General features: G+C 44.2%; 1 protein-coding gene across 1 annotated transcript in view; it reads right to left on the bottom strand.

Moving 5' to 3' along the window:
- Positions 1-7,149, bottom strand: part of INPP4B (inositol polyphosphate-4-phosphatase type II B) — a 325,541-nt gene extending 318,392 nt beyond the window's left edge. Inside the window, exon 1 of the mRNA XM_068942139.1 lies at positions 7,065-7,149. The gene's annotated coding sequence lies outside the window, so the exon portion shown is untranslated. The remainder of the gene's footprint in view (positions 1-7,064) is intronic.
- Between the last annotated feature and the right edge of the window lie 699 nt (positions 7,150-7,848).

Raw genomic sequence — 7,848 nt, forward strand, 5'->3', positions numbered from 1 at the left:
GATTCAGCTTTTACGTTTTGTCAGAGAAAGAAAATCCAATTTTGAAAAATGTAAAGCTTTCATGGCGTTACATCAAACCGCTTTCTAATTTTACTTGCAAATATATAACAAAGCAGTTCAGCAACTATGCACACAACCCTTGCAGGTTAGGTTCTCTAATCCCTCTGACTTTTTTATGTTTTAGTTGGGAAATATCTCTCTAGGCTATCGCATCTTGAAGGTAAAGAAACTGTGATTTGAAGGTTTCTTATGTATGGTTTTTTTCTCCACCCTGATTAGAATATTTGTATAAGAGAGACTGGTACCACTGTGACAGGATTTGTTTTTATATATATACATATGTTGCGCACATACATTTTTTTCCGTAAAGGAGAGACAATAAATGGTAATGGTACATGGCAATTTGATATCAATAATTTGCCCTGGAGATTATGTAAAATTAAATATTTTTGAGTATGAGAATCATGTTACATGTACCAGACCTTTCTATGTAAATGAGAAATGGTCCTAATACAACTACCAAATTTTTAAATGAAGTCTCACCCGCTTACCACTTCTATCAATTGATAGCTTTTGTGCTACATGTTTAAAGCATATATCTTGAAAAACATTTTCAAAAATATATGTGGTTTTCCTAACCAATGGCTGCCTACAAGCACACACAAGTGAACAAGATTAAGCTGCACTGCGAATTTACAGTATGCCAGCTATTTTACAGTATTTTACAGTAACTACCCAAACATATTCGCCTACTCAAACAAGGTAAACTCAAGACAAATTGAGATAATGAAAAATAAGCGACCTCATACTTACTTACGTACATGTAGCAAGAGTACGGACACTTCTGAACTAAGCCGTGAGTGTTGTAGCCCCAGACGTAGCTTCTATTGGGTTTGTTAAGAATCCAAATCACTTAAGGCTTCTTCATATTTTACACTGCCATCTAGTGTAGGTTACATTCACATGTGTCAAGCTTCCAACAGACTATCAGCATCGGAGGTCTCCAAAACCAAAAAAATGTCCATAAAAATAGCAGTCACCACTTTTGTTTACATTACTTGGAAAAGGGCAATTCTTAGAAGGAAAAGACTGCACTAGCCAGCCTAAATAAAATGCTTCCAGCACCAAAACTTAACAATATCCAACGCTGACAGTAGGGAAAACTGAAAAAAAATTCTTAGAGACGCAACACTTCAAAAATACCTTTTCTCACTCAGTGGCTGAATACTCATCAGATATGATTCATCTAGAAAAATGCTTAGTGTACATTCACCAACTGAAAACTTAATTAATGCAGGTTTAGCATCTGTGCTTGTATAAAAACTACAGATAAAATATGACAGTATTTCTCAACTGTAGGTCTACATTTAGAGCGATTATTTCAATGTATTCTGTTTTAACCCAATATGTTTCTTCATCATTTACACCATATTTCTTTATTCCAAGGTTTAATCACTGGATCACTGCCTGATGAGCCTGATCACCCTGCTCCTGAGAAAAAAGCCATTGTGCAAGGACTTCAGGAAAGTTTGCTTTATGATCAACTTCCCCCACAGAGGCAACATTGCCATCTTTATCATTTCCAGCTAAGTCGAGGAGGTTACGTCACAGGGCTGTTCTACAGAAGCCACGCTAACTGCGTGTCACGACAGACAGCGAACACACAAGTGCCAGATATCACGTAGCTCTACAGCGGCATTTTTGGAGGCAAAACAAAAAAAGTTGCTCAGTTATAGACAAAAAGGTACACACTCCAACTTTTATAATATTAATTTGAAAACTTAGGATTGTTCTGATCAATTGAAAGTGTATTTTAAAAACTATAAAAATAGCAGACAGCCATTATGCTAAATGTCAAATGCAGTACCTCCTATTCTGCGGACCAAATTCTGTTCTCGTTTACAGTGTAAACTGGAATACTCATTAACAATAGAGATTTATTCCAAATTTATGCCACTATAGCAGAGAAAATTTCATCTTATATATCTCATTTCCTACTGCTATCTGTTTTGTTTAACCATTTACACAAACATGAAGCAAACAAAATCCAGGCAAAGTGGCAATATTGCTGCTTTAGCAGAAACGGCGTACGGTATCACAGTACTGATGCCTGCTGCTTAATGCTTCATTTGTGCAGCAGTAAATACACAAGATACCAAGTCACATTTAGTGCCTAGACATTTATATCTATTTTCATGTTTTTGAGTCATTTTCAAACGGAAATACACACCCTAAGTTCAGTACATCTTACTAGTATTGCTGTAATACACTAAGACTGTAGTATATGAATAAGCCAACACCACCAAAAAAATGATGGTAGAGGAAAAACTGCCAAAAAACAATAAAAGCTTATTTCCCACAAGAGTTTCTCCCTCTTAATTGTGCATTACACATCACCTCTTGTAATTACAAGAAAAACTGAATTATTTTCAGTGCCTTTTATTAAGGGAGATTTCACTATATTTGCCAAGTTAGTGTTTTTGCTGCAAGTAAGAAACTCCTATTGGCAGGTGTGCTGCTAACAGGATTAAAGAAAACAAAAAAAGTCTTGTTTTTGTATGTGAGATAAGTTTAAGATAAAATCCTATTAAAGTAGTCAAAGGACAGATTGACTTTACTACTTTACCTGGAGTAAATTTTCTCTGAGGTCACACATAAGGGAAGATTTCTTCAAAATAGGATATAGAGGACATGCAGCAAAAAGGAAAACGTCCACCAAGACGACAAAGTTGGGTTTGGTTTTTAATGCCACGGTATGTGGTAGCAGAGCGCTAATTCAGCCTGCCAAAGAAGTGAACTTGATAAATAGCATCACGTTTAACGCCTTTGACACCGTAATATGTCAAGTAAGCACCCCTTAGCTTATGTATTCTTCTTAATATTTACTGAATAGAGCCCTCTTCAGCATTAGTGACTACATAAGGAAATATATGGATTATATTCACTAAGAACAGGATGAAGAGACTTAGTTTGTCGGGCTGAGGCAAACAGTCTATTAACATCATAATCTATGGAAATCAATATTAACTTCATGTGCAACTATGGAGCTGAAACTACTGTAAATGAAAGAATAGTCTTGCCCAGTCTCTTCTGGATTCAGAAGGATAAGAAGTTCGACAGAACTAATTTCTAGAACACCTTACAAGCAGACATAATTTTGTATTTTTGAATAGCCACACTAAAGTTACTGACGTCAAACATTTTAAATCGCAATGCTGAAACACATAGGTGAACTTCATCTTTGTATACTTGAAAAAGCTAGAGGGTAAGCTAGTACAATTTGTTCCATTTGCTCCCCCTTAACATATCTGAGAGAGAAATTAAAGAAACATACCATGTACAGCCTAAGATGCCCACTTCACTTTTCATTATATCATTTCAGTATACCTTGCCAAAAAAAGGTACATAAGACTGAAGAAAGCAAATGTATCCTGTCTCCTAACGGGAACTTTCATAGTAGAATGTATTGCATATATCTGATTTGCTGTTTGAGAGTCTGCCCATCTTTAGTTAACTTATGAAAGTATAAGAGAAGTGATGAGGAAAAAAAGCTCTTCCTCAAAATGATCTGCAACTGCCTTGGACAAATGACCTGAGTCTACATTTCCAGATTGTAGGAAAAACAAACTAAAGAATCCTCCACCATTGATTTATAGTTTTTCCTCTTCCTAACATTCACCTGGCAACCGGTTAACGCAGGCTTCCAATCAGCAGGGAACTGAAGTTCACAAACCTCAGCTCTTTCTTAAAATTGCCATCTTGGATTTTGTACCCAAGACAAGCAAGACGTTTTAATTAAAATCCTCTATCACTGTGAAGACGTTTATGAGCTAAAGTCCAGCACTACACTCAAACCTTGTGCAACCAGCCAACCTTTTAACATTTGTCTTAGGTTTCTGTGATGATACATCAACTATCCACTACAGGAAACCCTGATAAGCTAACTGACCAGATCCTTATCTGGCAGGGTTAAGGAAGAATTAGGCATTCCTTTAGAAAACACCCTTAAGGACTGAAAAGGCAAAATCAACTGTGACTGTTCCTAAAGAATGAGGCAAAGACTCTGCAGAGATTGCCAGGCTTACAGCCCGAACGCAAGAAAGAGTGTGGGGAGGGTCCTAGACTCAGGATAAGCAGTAAGCAAGACTGAGGGCTTGGTGAGGCCAGGATTGCCAACTCTACTAATTGATACTACTTTTTTTTTTTTTTTTGATAATTGATCTTAGATTTCCACATCATTTTTTAACAATCCAGAGCCAAGGAAGGTATTTCATGTAATTTGCTTTACATCAATACAGAAGACTTTGGAAAGGAATCCTTCCTCAGAAGCGTGCTAAATAACATTTGTCATTCATCATCAGTTATAGTAAAATATTAATGTAATATAAAAGAAGTGATAGCCAACAGAGAGTAACCTGAACAAAACTAGCCCTTCCTAAAAATTTCCATTAGTCATACAGCATTTGGCATACTGGAAAACATATGGAAATATAAATTAGCTAGAAAAATGTAGCTAATTCACCAAGGATTTTAGAACGCTAATGCAAGTCACCATAAATTCTGAAGAAAGGTTACTGTTGGGAGTACTTGTCCAGCTTCCAGTTTGCCTCTCTTAGCAAGTTAGCTTATTTTCTCTTATAAATCTTTTTTTTTTATAAATTCAGAAAGTCTTGTTCTCGTATTTCTCTGCAGAAGTCATCTGTTAAAAATACATATCCATAACAAGCTAAATAATCCAGCAGACATAGCAACCCCACCAGCTATTCCTCAAAACTGGCAGTGAATTGAGGCCTAGGCCTACTCAAACAACTATTTCACCTGCAGAATCCATCTTCCAGCCTCTACTCTTTACTGGCAACTAGCAGCACTGTCCTCCCTGTGCCGACTCTGATGCTCTAAGAAAAAATTCTATTTCTGCTTCTGTGCGTTTTCTTGCAGTAGGCAGTCTCCCAGGCACTAAACACCATATTAATTATGCAATTTGATTCACAAAACCTTCAGCTAATGTTGTGAAATCTTCAGGTCAGATCAGAAGAGAAATAGAGAGGCAAGTCGTAAAGCAGGATCTATAGGAGACATCTGGACACACCTGCTCAAACTGATGTGCCTTAGCCTGAGGAAGAGAGAATCCTTTAATCAAAAAGAAGTAATTCTGAGTCGAGGACCCAAGGCAGCCTCATAGATAAGGCTCTCCAGAGAAACCAGGGCAACAGAGACTGGCAGAATTTGGAGAGTCTGAGGAACTCGTGGAGCACGAGGAACTTGAAGCCTTAGGGAATCCAAAACAGCCAGTGAAAGAGAAATGCTTTATCTTAAAGGCAGTCTTGAACGCTGCAGGAGCTCTGTCAGAAAGCAGAGGGAAAAAGATGCAACAAGAAAGAAGCATCTGAAGTAGTAACATTGCCACAAACTCCCACTAATGTTGCCAGGACCGTAAAAGTGCTACAGGACTTATTTCTGTTCATATAAATCTTGTGACGAGTATCCTTATTTCAATGGAATTATCTGAATGTGTGAAGCAAACAGCATTCAGTCCCACATGGATAGTTACAGTAATGAGGACTTACGTGCATTAAACCCCATCCAATACACTGGCTTACAGTACAAAAACCTGATATAGCCACAGGGTTTTAAATGTCGTCCAAATTTAACCAAAATAATTTTTTTTAATTGAATGGAAAACTGTCCTTCTAAAGAAGGTGTCACACTCATATTTACCTGAGAATAAGTTTTGCTAATAATCAATTATTTCTATAAACTCTTGCCCTGATGCAGACTGAGAAATACAGACATTTTTCCCTACTGTTTTTGCTATGTAGACATCTTTAAACATAGAGGGTGCCTGTAAACCAGTGAAGACTAAAAATTAGTCTCATTTTTGAGGTTTCAAAGCCAGATTTAAACATCATATGTATGGCCTGATTTTGGCATATATATTTTAACACATCCTTAATGGGTAAATGAACAAGCAAATTTCTTCTGAAGAAGAAGAGAGATGGAAATATAATTACATATCGGATGAAAACATAGCTGCGCAGAGACTTCACAGTAGTATTTCTATTTCTGTAATTTCAAAAGAACCACTAGTGTAACCTTAGGGACCAGGCAAGCAGATAAGCACAAGCTCTGTTATTCATGCTTCAAAATCTGTACCTCATTTTGGAGAAAGAGCTCCGTTTGATTCCAGTACAAAAATTAAATTTTAATTCCCCTCCCTCTGCTTTTTCTGGCCGCTATCATTTCAAGTTACAACTCTGCTCAACTTATTTATATGTAGCATCCTTCTTGTGCTTTCCATCGCGTTTCGGGAGACACCGTTATTTGCAAGATGGGGATGGGTATCCGGTAGCTGAACTACCCTACCAAAATAACCCCTTAGAGGCAGCTACGCAGCCTGCCACCCGTCTCATCAGCTAAGTACCCCAACTTCCACACCTAGTTACAAAAAACATCCTTAACCCCTCTCCCCAGCCCCTTTTAAGAAAGGGAGCCGCGACTGCAGGTGCGCGGGGGGCGGCCGGGCGCCGGCGCCGCGGCCAAGGCGGCACCGCCGCGACACCCGGGCTCCCCGGCAGCTAAAGCCGCCGCCGCCGCCGCCGCCGCCGAGGAAGTAGGAGAAACCTCAGCGGGTCTTCGCTGGGAGTCGTCCCGGCCCCCGGGTCGTCCCCAGCCCGCGGGGATCCCTTCGCCGAGGGGGCGCCGAGGCCGCCAGGAGGCGGGAGCGCGGCAGCCGCCCTCGGCGCCCCCCGGGCCGCGGCGGCAGGGGCCCCGCGGCGGCAGGGGCCCCGCGGCGGCAGGGGCTCCGCGGCGGCAGGGGCCCCGCGGCGGCCCCGACGAGCGCGCCTTCGCCCGCTCCCGGGGCTGCGCGCGCCTTGCGGGCTGTAACCTTAAGAAACTTGATAAGGGAATAAAAGGGAGGGACTTCGGCTGAACCGATTCCCAGCTTTTAATCTCTCCTGACACACCAGAGCCAGCGGGGAAACAAGGAAATAAAACCCTTGCCAGCGCCAGTGGAATAAGCACCCGCGCCCCGCCCGCCCCTGCGCGCCCTGAACGGTCGTTACCTGAGTGGGAGCTGGGCGCTCGCCCGGCGGGGCGACCGGCGCGGCACTTTCCTCCCGGTGCGTGCGTGTGTCGCTCAGCGGCTGCCTACCCGGCTATTTATAGTCCGGAGCCTCCAGCGCCGAGACAGCGAGAGGAAACCAAGGGCTGAGCGCCCCGGCAGCCGCGCCGGGCAGCCGGACCCGCCGCCGCCGCCGCCTCCCCGCCGCCACAGCGGGGGCAAGCTGCGGCTCGCCCCAGCCACGGGCACGGGCGCCCCTGCCCCCGGCGCCGCCCTCAGACGAGTCTCCTCCCAATGTCACCGCAGCCCGGCGGCGGCAGCGGCTCGGCGACGGCCCCGCAGGTAGCGCCCCGGCGCCCGCGGCCACCAGGGGAGCCGCGCGCTGCCTCCGCCCCTCTCTCGCAGCCCGCGGCTCGGCGGCCCCCGCGGCCGGCAGCGCAGCGCAGCGCAGCCGCGCAGAGGTGACCCGCTGCTGCTGCTGCTGGAGGAGGCGAGAGCGACACTGGGGTGTGGGAGGGGGAAACCGCCGCTTGCCGTTCACCTCCCGCCGCCCAGAGGGAGCCCGGCCTCCGCGGCCGCCTCTGCCGAGCGCCAGAGGCTGAGAGGCGCCTGGTGGCGGGAGCGGGAGCGCGCCCGGCCCGAGGGGACGGTCGGACGAGGCGGCGGTCCCTCGCGGGGAGGCCGGCGGCGGCCGAGGGCCCGGGCTGGCAGGGCACCAGCTCCTCCTCCCTCGGGCTGCAGAGCCCTGGGCACGGTCAGCCAAGGGGACGCAGCATGACCGAGGG

Source organism: Struthio camelus, chromosome 4 (genome assembly GCF_040807025.1).
Source record: "Struthio camelus isolate bStrCam1 chromosome 4, bStrCam1.hap1, whole genome shotgun sequence".
Classification (NCBI taxonomy): domain Eukaryota; kingdom Metazoa; phylum Chordata; class Aves; order Struthioniformes; family Struthionidae; genus Struthio; species Struthio camelus.